General features: G+C 35.8%; 1 protein-coding gene across 24 annotated transcripts in view; it reads right to left on the bottom strand.

Moving 5' to 3' along the window:
* Positions 1-22097, bottom strand: part of ROBO2 (roundabout guidance receptor 2) — a 1427252-nt gene that overhangs the window by 1328549 nt on the left and 76606 nt on the right. The window lies entirely within an intron of this gene.

The raw sequence follows: 22097 nt of genomic DNA, 5'->3' as shown, positions 1-22097 counted from the left end.
AATATATACTAAATCGATCTTCTGTCTATAAAGATAATTGAAAATGAAAAAAAATGAAATTGTTATCTGTTTCAAAAAAAAATATAAACTAAGACTTGAATTTCACGGAGTTGACCATGTTAATAAAGATCAAAGGAAGAAAAATTGTTCATGAAATAGGAATATGTACTACAAACATCCTAATGCAAACAAAATAATAGGTTTATCCAAGGTGAAGAACCACAGCACGATTGGGTCAGGGTGAGCAAGAGTAAAAGTGGTTTCAAATACATGGGGATGCTGGGGACAGGATGGCACGCTTACACAGAGTATTAAAGCCCAGGGTGAAATATGAAACTTATTATAAGTGTAATGAAAAACATTGAATTATTTTAAGCAGGCTGGACATATGATGAATTTTTTTAAGGAAATCATTCATCACCTGCAGAATAGAATCTTGCAAAAATGTCTACATTGGAATAGACCTCCAAAAAGGGAGATGATATTTAAGCTCAATATTTTCACACAAATCACTTTTGGATTAAAATTGAATTTATGGAAATATTTATTATCATTACTACTAGAATTACAAAATTAGCTTTGGGCTAAGAACCAGAAGATGAAAATTAGGGTTTTCTGTTTTCTTATGTGATCCTGAACAAATAATTTTACTGAAAATTTTGGTGGTATAGTCACAAAATGAAGGAGTGACATCAAATCACCTTGAAGAATTCTACAAGAATTGCTCTTTCCCACTGTTCCATCTTCTCCTATCATTGATTTGTGGACCATTTTCCTAGGGAGTAAAAAGTGAAATATGAAGCAATGAGGATCAGGACTATCTCTGCTTTGTGCTACAAAAAACAGAGAAAGTACTCATATTTACTGTATGTGGATGATATTGTTATTTTTCCATTCAATTATTATGTACATCCATCGTCTAAATTCCCACTAGGGTCTTTTTGCTTTTAACTTGTTGAATTTATTTGGTGTTTTATTAAACCTTTTTACTGTAATGTAAATTTAAAATGTGTTATATCAAAAACTAAAAATAGAAAAGGAGAGAGATGAAAAGTAGGGGGGAGACAGAGGGAGAGAGGGTGTGAGGAAGGGAGCATTATATTCTTAGAATTGTATCTATGAACTATATTGAAATCTATTAAAACTATTTAAAATTAAAATTAAAAATTAAAGTTCTTATACTCATCTGTGTTTGCAACTAAATTGATATGGATTGAGTTTGAAAAACTAAGTAACCCAGAAATTAGTTATCACTGTAGGGAACATTCCTGCAACATCCAAATTTTTCAGAAAATATTTGACTGTGACTGTCTAGCAAAAAGTTACTTAATTATTTAAAAAAGGCTGATTCTATCAATTCATGAAATTTTCACTGACAGTAAAATTTATATTTTGCTAAGTTGACAAAAAGGGAAAATTAATGTGGTCATCTGGAGATATTCTGAATAAATGTTTTGATTTAAATATTCAGAATTATGAATAAAATAATACAATGGTGAAATTTATAGTAAAGAAATATAAGTATTTACCACTTGGATTTGGCTGCTTTGTTTTAGTGTCTGAAATGTTTATTGCCATATACTGAAATCTATTTTGTCAGACTCTTCTTTAAAGAGTTTACATTATGAGAAAACACAAATAATTTAGGAGGAAAGACAAGACACAATAATTACACAAAGAATGCCAAGAACTTACAATGTATTATAGAAACACACTAGCAAATCATTTTCAAAAGTCATGATTAGTTTCCAGATATAATTTGCCCATATGGACCACCTGGCAAAGCAATGACAAGTGATTTCCCCAACAACCCTCCCACCCCCCACAGCACCACCAACCGTCTTTCTTTTTCAAGGTTGCTTTTAACATTAAAAGAGTATGGGGAGAAGAAAAGCAAATAGAAAAAAATAAACATACGGATTAGAGCCATGAAGCCCTCACGTTCTAAACCTTCCCAACTGCCGCTCTTAATGGCTTCTGATACCTGCATGCAGCAAAGATATCTGCTGTTTTCAAGCAAAGAAGTGAAACATGGAAGGCTTTGCTAATGGAAGAATAGACTGAGCACCAGATTTTCCAAATTTAGTCAAGACCGCATCAATTTGTGCATATCCCTTATAGATATTTAAGCTTCAGCATCTTTATCAACAAAATCAAAGCACTGAACTGAATTACAGTTCAGCTCTTCAATATATTACAAAATTGTATGTGCTGAAATGAATCATACACTAAATCATACAATAAAGACTTATTGGCCCCAGCCTTTCTCTCTGACTTCATCTTCAACCCACTAACTCTACCTTCCAGCCTCATTGACCTTGATCTTCCTGGAACAAGCAACTTTCTGCTTATATCAGAGACTTTAAGCTTTACGCAGCTTCTGCCTGGAATATTCCCAAGGCTTACGCCTTATCATTATTCAAATCTATGTTACATTGTCACCTCCCTAAAGAAGCTTTCCTCAACTACATTATCTAAAGTGCCTTTACTCTTTTATTCTTTTTACCACTTATATTTCTTTCAACATCTATCATTATCCAAAGTTGATCAAAAGCTCCAGGATGAGTGCCAGGTATTACTGTGTTTAATTCTATGGCAGTGCACATTGTTCCTCATTACATAGGCGAGGACTCCATCATTCTTCAGTAAAGATAGAATACTTTTGCTTTACATCCCAATGTCATCTTAGGTTTAGCATGCCCAAAAGCCAACCACTTAAATTTTGGATTGTCTTTCAACATCTCCAGTTTTCTAAATCAGAAACCTCAGAGCCATCTTCAATGTTTTCCCTTACTTCATCTCTTCAATGTATTCTGCCATTCAGAGAGATAGAGAGAAAGGTCTTCCTTCTGTTGGTTCACTCCCCAAATGGCCGCTACGGCTGGCACTATGCTGTTCTGAAACCAGGAACCAGGTGCTTCTTCCTGGTTTCCCATGAGGGTGCAGGGGCCCAAGCACTCAGGCCATCCTACACTGCCTTCCTGGATCACAGCAGAGAGCTGGACTGGAAGAGGAGCAGCTGGGACTAGAACCTGCACCCATATGGGATGCCAGCACCGCAGGCAGAGGATTAACCAAGTGAGCCATGGCGTCAGCCCCACAATCCACTAATTCTTAACGATTTCCCTTTTCCCCAATCTGCAATAGCACTTATAAACTAAGTAATACATATAAAATATAAATTTGATTCTATACTGTTACTTTGTTCTGCAACCCATTGCTTTATGTGGGTGTGATTCTCTGAACCAGTCGATGTGGTCCAGATGGAAGGCGTTGCATTCTGAGCTTCCACATAGCACAGATTAGGCATTCACTAAGTGGCTGAGTCAACAAGAGTCTGACCAATTATCTAAAATTCGTTTGACTGAGGCATAGAGAGGTAAAATAAACCATTGATGGTTAGACTCTAGTTCCTAGCAAAAATCAGAATGGAAACCTAGGCTTCTTAACTCCTAGTTTGCTCATGTGGCCATCTCAGACTTTCTAATGTCATTTAGGTCATATCATAAATCAATTATTTGAAGAACAAATTATTTCAGAAGAGTAATTCTAAAAATCAAAGGAAATGCATATACATTCCCTCAGAGCAAAATTGTGGCATTAATTAATAAATAAGTATATTGATTGAAAGGAACAGACACAGCTCTCAAACATTAGGATACATCACAATCACTTGATACCTGGCATCTCCTCCCAACATGATGAATATGAAGACTATGGGCTGCAGGTGAGGACTGTCAACAGGCTTTGCAGGGTTTTAGGATGACTATGATATTTGAACCATACCTTGCATTACAGTGGTGGTCTATAGCTAAATTTCCTGTGCAATGCATTAAAAAAAATGACCCAGGGGAATCTAGAAACTTCTAGAAGTGTCATATAGGGATAGCTTTTTAAAGAACTTAATCTGGGTCAGTCCCATAGTTGAAAACCCCCCAGGACCATAAATTGCTCTGAGAAACTACCCTACTGTTTAGAACATGGAAGAGATGAATGCCTCTCTCTGTCAGTGATTTTTGAAAATAAATTATTCAATAGAAATGAATAGAAAGATTTTCAAATCCCAAGTACAGGAAATAAGCTGTAACATATTGACTTCACTGAATTAAAAAAGACCCCCAATTATCATCTACTTTCCACCTATACATAAAAGAAAGAAAATCTATTCTAATTGACAACAAAATAAGTGACTAAAAAAGCACTGTATAGAAACACTGTCAAATGAGCTCCAGTTGGTATAGTCTCCATGTTTAACGAAACAGTCTAAATACCCCTAAATAATAACTTTCATTGGCTGTGACATACAGAATAATGCTCCTCCACTCTCCCCAACAAGATGTCCATATTGAAATCCTCACAATTTCTAAATATGTTACTATCTGGAGTAAGGGATACTTTGTATGTGTGTGATTATATTTAAAGGCCTCCGGTGTGAAGATTATCCTGGATTATCTGGGTGGGCCATATCTTACCAGATTTCCATGGAAGAGTAGAAACTGAAGAAAGTTGGGTCAGAGAAATTTGAACTGAGGATGTAATTTCTAGTTGTTGATGCTGGAGGAATGTGGCAGCTTCTAGAAGCTGTAAATGGCTCTCTGATTACAGCCAACTAGAAAATGGATGCCTTTGTCCTACAATATCAGGACCAATTCTACAGATACCCCAAATCTGCAAGGAATGGATTCTTCCTTAAAGCCTCCAGAAAACAATGCAGTCTAGGACAGATCAGATCAATTTTGGATGAGTGAGACCTGCACCAGATTTGTGACCTGCATAACTGTGAGATAACGTTTTGTGTTGTTTAAGCCTCTTGGCATATGGTAATTAGTTAAATCAGTGACAAAACTAATACATGGGCATAGTAAGGATATAAGTGAATCTCTGAATTCAACAGAAAGGAAAGAGCTGCCTCATCAAATGCACAGTTATAGAAATGTCTTCGATCATCACCTGCCATGCAACTGTCACAATAAGAGCGTAAACTGTTGACAGCGCTTAGGATGCTTGTATCCCATGTCTCAGTAACTGCGTTCAGCTCCTGTCCTGCTTCTGTTTCCACTTCCAGCTTCCTGCTAATGCATACCCTAGGAGACAGCAGGTAATGTCTCAATACTGGAATCCCTTCCACCCACGTAGAAGGTCTGGATTGAATTCCAAGCTCCTAACTTCAGCCTGGTCCAGCTTTGACTGTTGTGGACATTTTGGAAGTGAAGCAATGGATGGACGACCTCACTGTCTGCCTGTCTCTCAAATAAAAATAACCCCAAAATTTTAAGAAGTGGTGTTGGAAGCCTATCATCTTACCCTGGGAATGTAAAATTGATAACCTTGAAATACTAATCAAATTCAAGACCAAGTCAGGATTTACATAATGCACTTGATACTTTTAGCCGATTATGAACAAATAAAAAAATCACAGGTGAAAACAAAGTGCTCTCAGCACAGATTTGTTTAAATTAGAAACTAGGTGCATTCGGCTTAGGATGCTCTTTCTGGGCATGAAGGATCTTGTTTGTTCCAGCATGAGTGTCTTGTCATTAAGCTCAAAACGTCAACAGTTAGCCCCATGTGATGATCAAGTCATGGGGCTGCCTTCAAGGGATATAAAAATTCCTTCAAATTTCCCCTTGCATACTAGGGTATAATGAATTTACCTATTTTACTCCTGTTATGTAAATGAGAACATAATAAATATTATATCAGTTTTTTCTAATACTCTAGCATCTGGAGAATTTACATTCTATTTATATGTTTGATATTTTGGAACAGCTTTATGTTAGTACATCTTTTTCTCACCACGGTTGATTTTATTTCTCCACCAACAAATCAAAGATAGTATTAATATATATACCATAAATTTACTATGAGGATAAAATACGGTAATGGGTGGGAACCATGTAGATTCTTATAATACCATCATAAATTTCAATTCCTATTGATCTTGTTGTTGTTAATTGCTTATCCTTACTTATGCTACTATTTTCTTTGTCTTCTGAAACAAATCCCTTTCAAAAGACTGACTTATTATACTACATGTGACAATTGATTATTCATCCAATCTTTTTCTCCATACATATGCTAAACAATGGAGTTATGAATCTATTTACTTTCCAAGTTCTTAGGGGCTAGCATCTCCACATTAGAACGGTCTCGTGAGCCGGCGCCGTGGCTCAATAGGCTAATCCTCCACCTTGCGGCGCCGGCACACCGGGTTCTAGTCCCGGTTGGGGCGCCGGATTCTGTCCCGGTTGCCCCTCTTCCAGGCCAGCTCTCTGCTATGGCCAGGGAGTGCAGTGGAGGATGGCCCAGGTGCTTGGGCCCTGCACCCCATGGGAGACCAGGAAAAGCACCTGGCTCCTGGCTCCTGCCAGGATCAGCGCGGTGCGCCGGCTGCAGCGGCGGCCATTGGAGGGTGAACCAGCGGCAAAGGAAGACCTTTCTCTCTCTGTCTCTCTCTCTCACTGTCCACTCTGCCTGTCAAAAAAAAAAAAAAAAAAAAAAAAAAAAAAAAAAGAACGGTCTCGTAGTGTGTCAATCAGACTAAGGTAGGTTAACACGACTTGGCTGTGAGCTCTGTATCCTAGAGCAACAGGTGCTCCCAGGAGAGCTCTGTGGCATCAAGAAGAGCCCTGGCAAATAAATATTTCCTCTCACAATTTTCCTGACCAAAGTAAATCTCATGCTCAGGGCAAAACTCAAAGAAGGTGTGGAAGTCTAATCTCTCACGTGTCAGAGGATGAGAGTCAGAGATAGTACATGTATCACTAAGGCTTCCTATGTGCACTTAAACCCCTACAATAACTAAATTCCTGAAGAGAAGCAGCCAACTGACAAGCAGGGTAGGATACTTCAGATGATTTCTTTGTGTGATTCTTACATGGGGGTCATAGAAAGAACACTGACTGGTCCACATTGCTTTAGAAATTGGCAGCACCTTAATGTGAGTGATATTAAACAAGAGGGGTTTTCAAAATATATACTATGAAAAAATTATGCACACATTTCAAAATGTTTTGTACTAAAATAAACTCATCTTTTAATTTCATTATCCATGAACTATTTGAAGTACCTTCAAATAAATAATTCTAGTAAACTTGGTTTCACAAATAGCAAATACTATAACATAGATGTCTGAGAAATAAGTTGTATTTTTCTTGAACATCAATATTTATATTGTCATTAAAAAGATGCATCAATTCTGGAATGGTGTACCCTTTCCATACATGCTCTATTAGAATTAATTTTTTGAAACCTGTAAATTGTCATATATATTTTAAAGCCAAAATTAAATAAAAACTATTAAAATGATTGCTCTGTGCTTCCTTTCTTGGAAGTATTTGTATTTTGGTGTCTAAAACAATAATATAATTTTGTCAAATTCATAAATTTTAATGTTGCACAATTAGCTAAGATGATCATGGTACTTAGAACTTTATTCTGTTACACCCTGGATTACTCTCCAGATACAAGTTTCTCCTTTTGGATAGGTGACTTTTCTTTATGTCACTGCTGAGAGCACACAGAATCTACAAATATTCTTTTTTTTTACCCCAGTGGCAAAAATGAAAAGTTACTTAGACTGGTTGCTCCAGGTCAATTCAAGGGTAGTGTTCCCTTTTTTTAAAGATTTGTGTATTTCTTTGAAAGTCAGAATTGCACACAGAGAGAGGAGAGGCAGAAAGAGAGGTCTTCCATCCACTGTTTCACCCCTAAAATGGCGGCAATGGCTGGAGCTGCACTGATCCAAAGCCAGGAGCCAGGAGCTTCCTCTGGGTCTCCCACATGGGTGCTGGGGCCAAACGACTTGGGCCATCTTCTTCTGCTATCCCAGGCCATAGTGGAGAGCTGGATCAGAAGTGGAGCTGCTGGGACTAGAATCGGCGCCCATACAGGATGTGGGTGCTTCAGACCAGGGCGTTAACCTATTGCGCCACAGCACCGGCCCCCAAGGGTAGTGTTTCAAAGCAATTTTGCATTCAACTTTAAGTATTCCAGTGTGTCTTTTAAGTTCAAACTACTTGTTAACTACAAGGAAACTATGGGTACCAAGATAAACAGCATTGCATAAAGAGTTTACTATTAAGTTCTCGAATTTTGGAAAGATTCAGAAACTAGTTTTATTCTTTGTAAAGAAAAAGTACTACCATTGTCCTAATGTTCATTTCTGTGTTTCCCACAGCCTGACATGTTGAACAAAATCAATTTTATAGTGGACTCTTTCTGGCTCAGAGTTTGCTACTATTGACTGCCCTATGGTGATACTCTTCATACTGGTCTCTTCTCAATGATTGTTTAAACTTTTATCATCAGGGTTGGCGCTATGGTGCAGTGGGTTAAAGCCCAGGCCTACAGTGCCAGCATCCCATATAGATGCCGTTCGAGTCCTGGCTGCTCCTTTCCTATCCAGCTCTCTGCTATGGCCTGGGAAAGCAGTACAAGATGGCCCAAGTCCTTGGGCCCCTGCAACTGTGCGTGGGACCCAGAAGAAGCTCCTGGCTCCTGGCTTCAGATCAGCTGAGCTCTGGCCATTGCGACCATTTGGGGAGTGAACCAGTGGATGGAAGATCTCTCTGGCTCTATCTCTCTCTGTAACTTTGTCTTTCAAATAGATAAAATAAATCTTAAAAAAAAATAAATAAAAACCCTTTTATCATCAATAGATCTAACTTGAATTCTACGACTGCTAATCAAATATAATGATAGAACAAGGCGAAGGAATTTATTTGTTTTTCCCCTCCTGGTCAAACAATAGCTACTACATTATCCCATAGTAGTACGATACTTATTTTGCTAAAATGGCTTCTGTTATACTTCCCCAATGTATGCTCTTTGGTGAGTATTCTACAAGAAAATGTCCATGCATTAGAAATGAGATTTATAGAGTTGGGACATATGGGTTGACTCATTTGACAGTCTCTGTTCTATCAGCAATTCCTGGATAAGCCTCTTATTTCCCAATAAATATTATTATCATGAACAGGATTTGTTCACTTCACACATGGATTTTTGGATCTGTTTTTCTATTTGACCTATTTTTTTAAAGTTGTTCTCATTGGGCCACAAGTTCAACAATTCCCAATGTCTTTTGTTTATAAATCTCATCTTGTTGTAAGCTCCTCTTTGTACTTGGGAAGAGATGAATTCATATACCACAGCATTGGTTTCAGTTTCCTAGAGATCTTAGGTTCAAACTCAGATTAAAAATTTAGTCAAGGATTTTAATCGTTGCAATTTTCTGCATAAAATAGTGATAATGGTTCTCCTTTTTCAAGGTGCTAAGGAAAAAATGATCACTTAGATGAACAAAGTATCTGGCAAATAATAGATATAGATATTTAGCATGTTAATTCCCTTTCTCTATCTTATTTAATATTAAGACAAAGAACAATTTTGTATTTTTAAAAATACAAAATTAGCTGTAAGAACTTTGCCTCTTTGATTCCTCCATCTCTTTTTCATCCATGTGATGTAATTTAAATGTCATAAAAGTTTGTTTTGCCTATATACTTGGTGTGAACCACAAATTACTGTATATATAATACATTTATAATTAAACATTCTACCAAGTTAAATATAAAAACCATGCAAATGTTCTTTGTATATAATAAAATAGATTTTAGGCCAATTTTGTTAATAAAAGAGTCTGTCTTACACAATAACTTAGCATCTAATCTTGTGTGACTTCATTTGCCTTTCAATATGTACCCTCCTCTACTCAGACACAATTGTTCCTGCAGGCAGCAGGCAATATACTGGACTGGCTTTACGTCTATCATTTGTGCATATGGTTTCTAGCATCTGTGTGCCTTCTTTCTTATGCTTGCCTAATACATGTTATCTATTTAATCATCAATGTGACCCCTTGTCATTATTCCTACCTTCACTCACTTTGAAATTCCTCCAATTTCATCTGCAGTACAAATATCATCACTTAATTAAATAAAAAGTCTGTATAACATTATTTTTATATCATTTTTCTTCAACTAGATCATATACTTTCTGAGGATAGACATATCTTGAAATTCTCCTGCATACAATGTAAAATTTAAATGTTATTAATTTTTCAAATTTTTAAACTAATATAAATAGCTTTAACTTCCTATTTTTCTTCCCTTCTGCATCGCTCACCTACTTCTACCTCTCTGAGCTAATGCAGGTATATACTCACCATTTCATGCTCACCTGTTACAAGTAGAAACACAACTGAACCTTGCAACCATGTTTTAGACTAAAATACCAACACAATGATTGACGCAGAGGACTTGGTAAGAGTCAAGATTCAGATACACTCCTACCTCCAGAGGTGACTCAATCAGTTTTGCTTAATGTTTTTGTGCAGGCAGTATGGTTTCAGGGCAATTTTCTCCTCCTTATACTTTCTTACTAAGGTCAGTGATGGTCTCGCTCCCTAATTTTCTACAGTATTTCTCAAGACAAGGACACACATCTTTTATTTTGGAACATTTTCTTTCTAATAAACATGAAGATTCAAGTAAAGAGAAGGCACTGAAGTTCATAATAACAAGCTATAAATCCTTCAAAAGTCTTTAATTCCCCCTATCACTGTTCCTCCTATTATTCTGTTGTCACATATCCCATAGTTTTCCAGTTTTCTAGAATGGAATTATATTTATAAAAATATCAATTAGAAATTCTTACCAAGGACAACTCTATTTCTAAAGTGAAGATTCTTCCCTACTTCATGAAGGGGCTTAATTGTTTTATTTATTCTAGAACAACTTCAAAACCACTTGGGTTATTGGAAACAGAAAGGGTCCTGGGGTTCTGTACCCAGAGAACTGAATCCAATAGGAATGGCACAGAGCCTGGACATCCAGTTTTCTAACAAGCTCCCCTGGTGATTTTGATACACAGAAAAGCATGAGATCTGGGAAATCCCACATGCTGGTGTTAGTATAGAACAGTAACTGTCACCTGTTTGACACTTGACAGTCCCCTATTTAAGCTGTCATCTCAGGGGAGCGTCATGATACATCTTCATGTCCAAATTTATGTACCTAAAAAGTGCGTGTAAGTCACTCTTCGTTTCTCCGCTACACTGACTTCAGTCAGAAAGTATAATTCTCTAAAATTGAGCAAGAATTTGAGCAGCAGTGTTGGGCTTTTGCCAAACTACTTGTCTTTTTTTTTTTTTTTTCAACAAGGCCAAGTGTTCTGAAGGTCAACAGAATTCATTTGAGATGATTTTGTATCCCAACCTCTCTAGAAAAATTGAACTTGAGAGATATAATTTGTACCAAGTTACTATAAATTTTAAAGTAATGTGGTATTTCAACAATTCTATCTTCTATAAAATTAAAAAGGACTATGTTTTTTGTTTTTTCATAAGACGACAGTGTCAATTGTTGCTTCATACAGCAGCTTCCTAAAAGCTACTCAGTCCCTGAGTGGCAAGCATTTCTTTTGCTGTAAAATGTGAAATGCAAGCTAGTGTCTTATCAGATGTCTTTGAATCAGTCCAAACTTGACTTGGTCATGATTCCCATTTTTACAAAAATAAAGGAGCAATATTCATGCTGATTTATGTTAACAGGATTTATGAAGTTATTAATGGCTATGTATCTCTCCTAAACCAAAACAATTAGTGAAGGTATCTGAACTTAAAATTCATGACTTTTCCAAGTTCACTATTCACTATTCATTAACACAAATTAAGTTTTAAGCCACAGTACAGGGGTGTAGCAAAAACTGAAAACAAAGCAAGGCTCGGGTGCCCAAAAGATTTTTATCTAAATAATCCTACTTCATATGAACTTGCTGCAAATGTAGCCAAAGGGTACATCAGTTGCCTGACTTGTTATTAAGATCTACATTATTAATGCCAAGTATATCCTTGATAATTAGGCATAAATATATAAAGAAAAGGAAATCTTATTAAGTTCACTGCCATCTAGGAAAAAAGTTAATATTGTGAAGAAAACATCTGATATAATTATTCTGAATAAGAGCACTAAAATATATATATATATATTTGCATATGTATATATTTACTTACCTATTTACAGTGTTTAAGATTATTTGATTATGGACAGGTAAAGTTACAGTCCACTGTCTTCCTAACAGATATTGTTTCCAAACATAAACTTGTAGCATGATTTTGATTTAGCTTTCAAGAAGCACTTATCTTCACTGTTTATTATTATTATTATTATTATCCTTCTTAAGACAAATGCTTCTATCTATCCTTTAAATGGAAAATAACAAAAACATGAAGGAACATGTTATTCAATTTCCAATGAAAAGAACAACTTAGATATTGGTATAAATTTTGTTTCAGACTAGAGAAACAATGTATAAGTTTATTTTTTCTCGCACTTTCAATTAATACCTTTCTATAGGTTTATCACATATTTGGAATGCATTCTTGCTTTGTGCATTGCAGACATTATTGAACTACTGCATAACTCAGTCGAACTCAGACTAAGTCTCTAAACCATTTTCAGACAAATACAATAGGCAGCTATTATTCATCAATGACAACTCCTGTGAAATAAAATACATGGCCAGATAAATTATACCCAGTTTAATCATTGAAAGACAATTGCTGTATCAATAGCAATGAGAATCCATAATTGAAGCAACATGAAAAAACTTTGTTGATGATAGTAACAACTAATAATTCTATACGACTTCAATACTCATTGAATGCTTGCAGTTTATTAGGCATTATGCTAAAGGCTTTATGTGGATTATCTAAGTGAATTTAGTTAATATCTTTTTATTATGGCAATGTTATCATCTATATGATCTACATTAACAAATTGACAATCAAAATTAACTTGTTCTATTTCCTAGGTTGAGTTCACTGCCTGTGTTATTCAGTCTTTGGAGCATAGGCATTCAGTATCATTCAGAACAGATATGGCCCCTGGAAGTTTCAATTCTGATATAATACAATGTATAACATATAAATAGTATGAGGAGGAGGTTTAAAGAGTAAAGAATTCCTGCAAAGGAATATGGCAGTCATTTGAATAGCAAGAAAGACAGAACCAGCTCAAAACATCAGCATTGGGTTTATAGAGCAGAAAAACAGGAGAAAGAATACAATAAAAACTGAACAAGCGGCCTAAGAATATGACTTGTTACTCAACTTACATGGTCCAATATAGCCAAGTACAAAGGAATTTTAATGGTCTTCATCTTAGATGCATTGCCTAACATGGTAGTAAAAGTTTATACACACACACACACACACACACGTATTAACATCACACATACATTTTGGCATGGAGATCCATTTGAATTTTTAACAGAAGTGAAATATTATAGCTAAGTTATTAGTATATGGCCTAAATAAATATGATTATCATCTCTAAATTAAAATTATAAGTTAAAATTTAAGCTAAAACAATTTAAAATTAAATAGATTTTATGTCATGATAATTACAATTTTAAATCCAAAACTAATAGAGATTAATAGATATTTGCTAAGTTTACAAGGGATGTTTCAGCATTAGCAAACAATGACTACAATTTACTTAGAGTAAAATACTGAAAACAATAGGCTACAAATTGTACAGCTCTCAAACCCCAAGATAAGAAGCAAACAGAAGAAATAATTTTATAACTTAGAATCTGTGTTGAAGTGAAATAAATTGAGAGGCTAAAATTCATTGCATAGATGTAATCAATGAAATTTAATTTTAATGTAGATGTATACAACAAAGAAAAGTGAAAGATGGATTGCCAATATTTTCTGAGAAACTCGATCATGGCTTGTATTTGTGTATGTAATACAAATCACCAAATCTGAAAACAGTCTCAGCTTAGGGGGATAATGTATGCCTTTTATTAAAAAGATATAGAGGCAGTGCATTTTATGCATTCCTTTTATCGGTAACACCATGAACTTGAGGTTTGTAAATGCTGAGTGTATAGGCTGAAGGGTGCACATGCAGTAATATATTTGAAGAAAAGGAATCTCAACAAGAAATCATTGCCCATGATGCCATCTTCCTATTGTTTTCAAATATCCTGTTCATAGCTGACAAATTATTCCCATTCAAAACTTGTAGTGGTAAGTCTAACTCAGATTTTCATCTTGACATTAATCAAGAGTTCAGTTGTTTCAAAAACATATTCTGTATCTATCCCTGCTGTTGCAAGGATATTTTTGTCCTTAAAATATGTTATTGAGAGTAGATAATTTCTCTACTGTGCTTTTTGAAGAGCCCCTAAAGGTATTACTTGTAGAGATTCTTTATTAGAAATATCAGCTAATACCACAGTCAATGAGCTTTTATTGCTCATATTTCAATAGGAGTTTACTGTGCATTTCATGCACTGACCTGCACACCCCAAATCAATTTATAAGGAACAAATTGAATGAAATTTGGCCAGGATATAACTAAAAGACTCTCCACTTTTAAAATGTATTTTATAACTTTAGGGAAGTAATTTTCTATGCATAATTTTCGGAAAATATAACATGGGTCAATTTGTTTCTTATTTGCTTTCTTAAATTTCAATGATATTCAATAATTACAGTAGTCACAGAAAAGTCATAATTTAAGATTAAAAAGGCAAATATACTATTTAAGAAAAAATTAGATCTATGATACTATGTATTAGTTATTTTATGTGTAGGCATAGAATAAAAATCATATATTGACTGGATGGTTGAATGGAAAAAATGCATAAAAATTATAGGCAGAACCATACAAAAATAGAGTAATTAATCAATCTAACATTTCTGGAAGAAAAAAATATATCTGGAGCCAGAGACAAAAAAAGTGAGGGACAGTTTGAAAATAGAATTTACCCAGAAAATAGATAGTAATGAGACAAAGGAAGTTTGAGGGGAAGAGTAGCAAAATAAGGGTAAATAGAATTGCTAAAATTTACATTATTTTACATTAAATTTTACATTTAATGATTTACATTTAATGTAAATGAGTTTACATTATTTTATCTGAACAATGGTCCTTTAAAACAAATATATTTTCAGGGCCCATGCTATGGCATAGTAGGGTAAGCCTCCATCCCATATAGGTACTGCTTTGAGTCCCAGCTGCTCCACTTCTGACCCAGCTCCCTGCTAATGGCCTGGGAAGGCAGTGGAAGACTGCTCAAGTGCTTGGGCCCATACACCCACATGGGAAACCCAGTGAAGCTCCTGACTCCTGGCTTTGGATTGCCCCAGCTCCAGCCATTGTGTCCATTTGTGGAGTGAATCAGAGGTTGGAAGATCTCCCTATCTTTCCCTCTCTGTAACTCTGCCTCTCAAATAAGCAAATCTTAGAAAAAAAAAATCCACATATTTAGCTGATAAAATCACGTTTTTAGGTCAAATGGCTAAAAACCTAGAGACACAGGAAAATGAACAGTCACATTGCAGAAGTGATATAAATGTGTATTAGTAAACAATCCCTTCGCATGAATTAGTCATTCTTTGCTCTTCCTTCTACAGAAAGTGATTCAAATATCTAGAACAAAATCTGCGCAAAGGAAAATAAGCTGAATCACAGTCATATTTTCAGGGTGAGGAAAAGACAAAATATTGGACTGGACTGTGCGTGATTCCAAGAGCTTTGGAAGCGTGCCTGAGCTTAATAATTATGTTTATGCAAATTCTGTTTTTGTATGTAATCAAATATCTCATTTGCTGGTAGGCTTTCCATACCAGCCACACAAAGCCTGCATGCCAAAAAAAAGCTGACCCAGAGCTCTCTGCCTGAAAGGCTGAGGGGTCAGAGAGGTAGGGTAATTGACTGAACAAGGCGTGGTTGTGCCAACTAGTTAGCTTTGGCCATACACCACCATCTCAAACATGGGTGCATTTTGTCAAGTCCCCGAGCTTTTTCAAAGAGAATTGAGGAATCTTTGTTTTTACGTGAAATCAAATTTTTACATATTTGAAACTAATCAATTAAAAAACTGTTTCTAGACAAAGTAATAGAGAGCTGAATTGTAGTATCCTCTATGCACTATGATTGATGTGCATGCACACATTCACAAACTCCAAAACATGGGCTTTGATTTTTAAGCCTTAAGAGTTCCTCTGCTTTGAAGTACAGGCCTTGCAGCTTAAACTTGTTTATTTCTCTGCCTCTCCCTGCTGAGAATTCTCGTGACAATAGCAGGGCCCCAAAGAGTTGAGTTAGATGATCTGGCTGACTGAATGAGAACATATATCCAGTAAACCAATTATCTTGTTCTGGTTTATAAAGCAGGGACTAAAGTACTTATTGAAAATAAACAGCATACCAGAAAGCCAAATCAAGAAATACATTAACATTTCCTTATGTATAATGAGCACCCAAGGACAGTTTTAGTGACAATTATAAGAAAGCTACTTGATAAAAAAGATTTCTCAGTGCCATTCATTCACCCCAATTGAAATGACTACATAGTTAGTAAAGAAGGCATTTATGTGCCCTTGATTAACGTGACAGATTTATTTTTAATCTGTCCACTATAAACAAATATTCTCTTTCTTCTCTGTGCCTTACCAGGGATGCTCTTCTGCACCTCTGCCTGGCCTGTCTTGTCACACGCTCTGACATCTGCCAGTTGTGTGGCAGACACTGCCATTGTGAAATCTAAGTTTAAACTGCTCTATCCTCTGGGAATATCTTCAACAGAAATTTCCCTGACACTTAGAAAATTCAGAGTCTCTCATGCATCCTTATACAGAGTTCACAAAGGAAAGTAGCTTCTATTTGAGCCACTTTTTCTCATTTACCCTATACTGTCAGAGGTTATTTTGTTTGTTTTAGAAGAACTGGGGATGCTTTGAGTTTCACTAAGAATGACCTGTGACCACCACAGTCTTTTGAACTGTTAACTGTTGCATATCAGATATGCCAGATGCAAATTAAATATGTATCCTTCCCACTCTTATCACACATTATATGTAAGAAAAATATAATTATATAAGTTCTTCCAAATTGAATATTGGCAAGCAATTTTAGTACCATTCACCAGGGAAGATGTATACGGAATTTTTCAATTTTAAATTAAATCCCTAAAGATGAAAATAACATGACTGTAAACATGCTTTTCACCAGAACCAACACAGCAATATATTTATTCAAATGAAAATTAATCTGCTTTGATTTTTGTACTTGTATGCCATTTGGAGGTCGGACTTGTTTGGTAAGAAGTCATTACTAAGTAGTTTCTCTATTTTTCCACTGCATTGTTTTACAAAGGTATCTAACACCCAGTATGAATCTGAGCCAGGACATATATGTATGTGCATACCTGCATATTCTCTTCTACTCATATCTCCTCCTACTCTCAGAACAAGGACACAGCTTTCTTTCCAATAATAACCTTTTCCTAACTCTCTTCCTCCCACCAGTAATCACATCTTTCAAAAAAATTTTCCAAAATTCTCCAGTTGCTTACAAATTCAAATTCTTCTTTGATCATTAACTTACAATCAAGGTAAAGTCCACCTATCCTACACACTTCGGGATCATCTTTTCTCTCTCCTTTGGTCTTGGTTTACTCTTATTGAAAGAATAACCTGTACTTCACTCTCCTATACCATCTGAATCCCTTAGAGAATCTAGAATCATCCTTGATGGCCACCAGGAAGCTAGACTCATGGTGCTTTATCAGTCCTGTGACATTTGTCATTAGTCCCTTTCTTTGCAATTGCATTGTTTCTTTTTCTCTTCCTACCTCTAGATACCCCTTCCCTAGTTATGGTAATCCATTCTCTTAGATTCAACAAGATGGCTCCTAATGTGTTCTCTTTACTCGCCCTTGTATGACATGTTCAAGAGGGAAGATCATTAGGTTGATCTTACTAAAAATATTTTAATAACTAAGTAATTATACCTACACTAGAAATGTCTGTTCTTGAGATTTAGCATACACTGGACTGGAGGGTTGGCTTTCCAGCTTGAATTCAAACTTAGGTTAATGGGGTGGACATGTGGCACAGCAACGAAGATGCCCCTTGGAACTCCCACACCCCTAAATGCCTGGGTTTGCATCCCAGCTCTTCTTCAGACTGCAGCCTCCTGTGAATGTGCACCTTGGGCCACAGAGCTAATGGTTCAGGTAGTCGGGTCTCTGCCAGCTTTGTGAGAGATCCTGATTAGGTTCTGGGCTTCTGGATTTGACTTGGCCCAGCACCAGCTATGAAAGGCTGAAGGGGGGTGAACCACCAGATGGAAGATCTCTCTCTCTCTCTCTTCCTCCCTCCCTCCCTTTCCTCCTCTCTTCATTTCAAATACAAAATTAAAATACAAAAAACACTGAGGTTTGAATTCTCACTCTGCCATTTATTCACAGTAAGATGAGACAAAATTTTTAATGTCTCTGTTATCTCATCTGCACAAATGGGGGTTATAATAGCACTGACTTTATTGTTGGGAGAATGAAGTGAGCTCATAGAAGCAAAGTGCTCAAAATAGCATGAATGACATCATAAACATTCAGCAGTCTACTTGCTGCTACATATATTCTTTTGTCCCAAAATTAGCCTTACCCCTAACTCTTGACTTCTTCTACTGCACCTTCTCAAGACCCAGCTAAGTAACCTACCTTTTTCATGAACATTTCTTCATTCCTTGCTTAAAAATTTCCAATGTGTTTATTTCAATTAGAAGAAAATTCAAACACATTAACCTGATCTAAAATTCCAGCTCCTGACTCCCTGTGCTCATGGTGGTTTGTTATGTCATGCACTGCTTGAGTGCCTTCTCACTGGATGCTCTCCTCAGAGAGTACCCTCGGCTAAGATTTTCAAATGGATGCCTCCTTTTCATCTTCTACCTCTTGTCTTAAATGGTACCTCCTGGGAGAGGGTGAAATTGTCCACCCAAACTAAGGAAACCCTAGGTAACATCCATCCATTATCTATCCATGTTCAGTTTTCTTTATTTCAAACAGCCTGAAATTCTTCTATTTATTTTTAGTCTCTCCATAAAATTATAAATTCCTTGAGAGCTGGGGCTCTACTTTTTCATGATAAACAGTTCTTATGACAATAATGCTGCCTGACCTATTGTGAAATATCAAAAACATTGCCTACACACACACACACACACATACACACACACGCATACATAAATTTATTTCTGGTATGCTAATAAAAATAATGATTACTGATTGCAAGCCTTGATAATATTTTATTTGTGTATCTCCTATGCTATTTCTCCCTTTGTAGCTTCTATGAATGTTCCTTCTGAGTATATCTTCTTTGTCCATTAGATTATTCAGTTCCTTGAGATCAAAAATATTTATTAATATATAGTTACCTTTTTGGAACTTTGCAAGGCTCTTTTCACATATAACATGGTCAATAAGTATTTGTATGTTTGATAAATTAGTAAAATGTTGACAAATCTCTCTGTGTACATTCAAGTGAATATCTGTCTTAAAAGACATTAAATCTACAAAGTTCTAGTTAAATATATCTAGGAATTAGGCTTCAAAGAGCACAGGTTTAGACTTGAGATATATCATTGCATTCAATGCTTCCAAAATGTGCCAAGAAATTTCATGACTCTGCATTTTAATGTTCTGTTTCTACTTTTTTGAAATGTTCCCCATCACTTATTGATTTAGTGAAATACTACTCAACGTTTGACACCCAATGGAAGACTGAACTTAACTCTGAGGACTTCCTTGGTATATGTGAGTAGCATTGGTGACTCTGTTTCCTGTGATTCTAGAATATTTTGTATGAGATAATTTGTTTTAACACATACGCTACTGCACACTGCAATTATATGTACTTTCGTGCATCCTATCAAAGCTTGTACTATGTCTTACTCTTCTTTCAATAATTCTGATAGAAGGATGAATGGATAGATGATATTTGACCTTTCATTTAATAGTGACATAAAATTTTTATAAACTGACACATTCTAAAGAAATCAATACATCAATAAAGCTCAAGTACTATTACTATGCCTTAGTACATCAATAAGTCTACAACATTTGAGATAACTGACATTCCTGAAACCAATTTACTTGCTGAACTGTCACCATTGTTGAGATTAATTTAATGGTCTTTTTTTGAAATGCAGACTCAGAAAGACACTTGTAGGTACTGACTGTAGAATTTTCTTTTTCATTTGTTTTGTAAGGTTTATTCCCCTAATCACAAAATAGACTCGAACAATTCTGTAACTGTGTTTCTGGTATTTTTATTTTATACCTGGAAGGCCTCTCACAGTTTGCAGCAAGCTGCCACAATCTGCAACTTTTCTCTAGGTGTATTTCCAATAAAAAGGCCCTGACAAAAATAGAGTGACAGAGGGTGACTTTAAAGTCAAACATTCAGTCACAAATGTGCTCCTAGAAATGTTATTTGTATCCAAGGACCAAATTACATGCCACTGAGTTAAATCCTAGTGAACTGGTGCTGGTGCTAATGAAACTGACTGAAAAAGAGCTAGCAAGTTGGGCTATCAATGATTCTTGGAGTCATAATACCAGCATATTTCCATTGGAAAAAAAAGACACAAGATAGTACCCTTTCCCCTCATAGGAGAAAAATGTGAACAGTTTGCTAGATATTTTTAGTATAACACTCTGTCACGCATGTGCTAGACAAGAGGAGAGTAAACAGCTATGAACTTTGGTCCTGAGTTTTTCTCACATAGGGAGAACATTTGCTGAAGTGTAAAAAGCAGAAAATAAAAATAACTTCAAGGAAAGCTGGAAGCAAGGAGGCCAGCAGATTAGCAGGGATGAAAAGAATGACTGAGGGAATACCGAGGCTGTCACATCTCTTTCAGATCATGTCACTTTCCCCTAGGTGATACTCAGCAGTAATTTCAGAGTTTCAGGACCTCAGCACACTTTTCTGTGTGTAGAACCCTTGCTCAGAAAACAGCAACTTCTGAAAACAACCATCATGCAATCTCTGTCAACAAAAAGCTTGAAGCATGGCGTCCAAATGTGCCTTCATTCTCTCATATGGCCGCTCCATTAATAACACTGTGAAGCCATGCAAGCTTATTCCTGGCCAGTATTCTGGGTTCAATTCTTCAATTTAAAACAAGTCTCGGGAAGATCTCATGAATTATTTTATGACGATTCCTTTCACCAAAAATCTGCACATGGATATTAAATTTCTAAGTTTGCAAATCTTGTGTACATAGATTTTGAATGAAGTGTTTGGAATGTTGTAACAGGTTTGATGCGATGTTACTAATGCATGGAATACCAGTGACTCTTGGATTTAAACAGTTCTCTAAAACTTGAGTACTTGAAAACAAAGACTGTATACAACTTCACATTTGACTGACTAAAGGCATACATGTGGATAATAGAATAACAGGAAACAAATATGTTGCTCAAATGGATAGCTGCGGTGAAATCCCTCGTGTCCTCAACTTAGTGGTTGCCCATATTTGGACATATCTCAGGACAAATGACATTGTATTAAGACCCTGTGCACTTCTGTACATTGACAAGGCTCAGTGCTTTTGCTTAATCTGCTGGGGCTATGGAACCAATTTAGATATAAATGAATGCTTTCTTCTACTTCAAGAATATTACTGGGGTTATTACAAACTTTGGATAATAAAAGTACACTTACCAAGATGGTAGTGCATTAGTTGAACACTAGGAAGAATTAAGGTAATAGAAGAAGACAGAAAAGCATTCAACAAGTATTACAGAGACTTTGAACTTATATAGATAAAGGTAATAGAAATATGTAAGATGCAGTCATATCTTTAAAGTTAAGCTCAAGCAAAAATAAATATTAAAAACAGTCCAAAACAATGTGACTTAAGCTGGAACCCAGGTACATACAAAGCATAGGAGATGAATCAATTAAATATGACTCGGTTGGGCTGAAGCAATGGATATCCTAGGAAACAATTTACACGTGAATTAAAAACTTGAACTCTAGCAGCCACGACTCAGTGATATTTCATCTAAAGGTAGCATCATTGTCCCTCCTACAATATAATTTATGCTTTAGAAATAGGAATTGGCTTTTAATTTCTCAAACAGGATAAATTACTTCCCATTTCTGGGCTTTGGTTCCAAGTACCAAAGTTCTACATTACTGAGTTCTACTTTACTTGTGAATAATGAACAGTCATTGTTTTGATCCATTTTCTATGTTATCTCCCCTATTAATTCACCTATAA

This window comes from Oryctolagus cuniculus, chromosome 4, assembly GCF_964237555.1.
Source record: "Oryctolagus cuniculus chromosome 4, mOryCun1.1, whole genome shotgun sequence".
Taxonomy (NCBI): Eukaryota; Metazoa; Chordata; class Mammalia; order Lagomorpha; family Leporidae; genus Oryctolagus; species Oryctolagus cuniculus.
The sequence above is the reverse complement of the archived record's forward strand: the minus strand, read 5'-3'. Positions and strand labels throughout refer to the sequence as shown.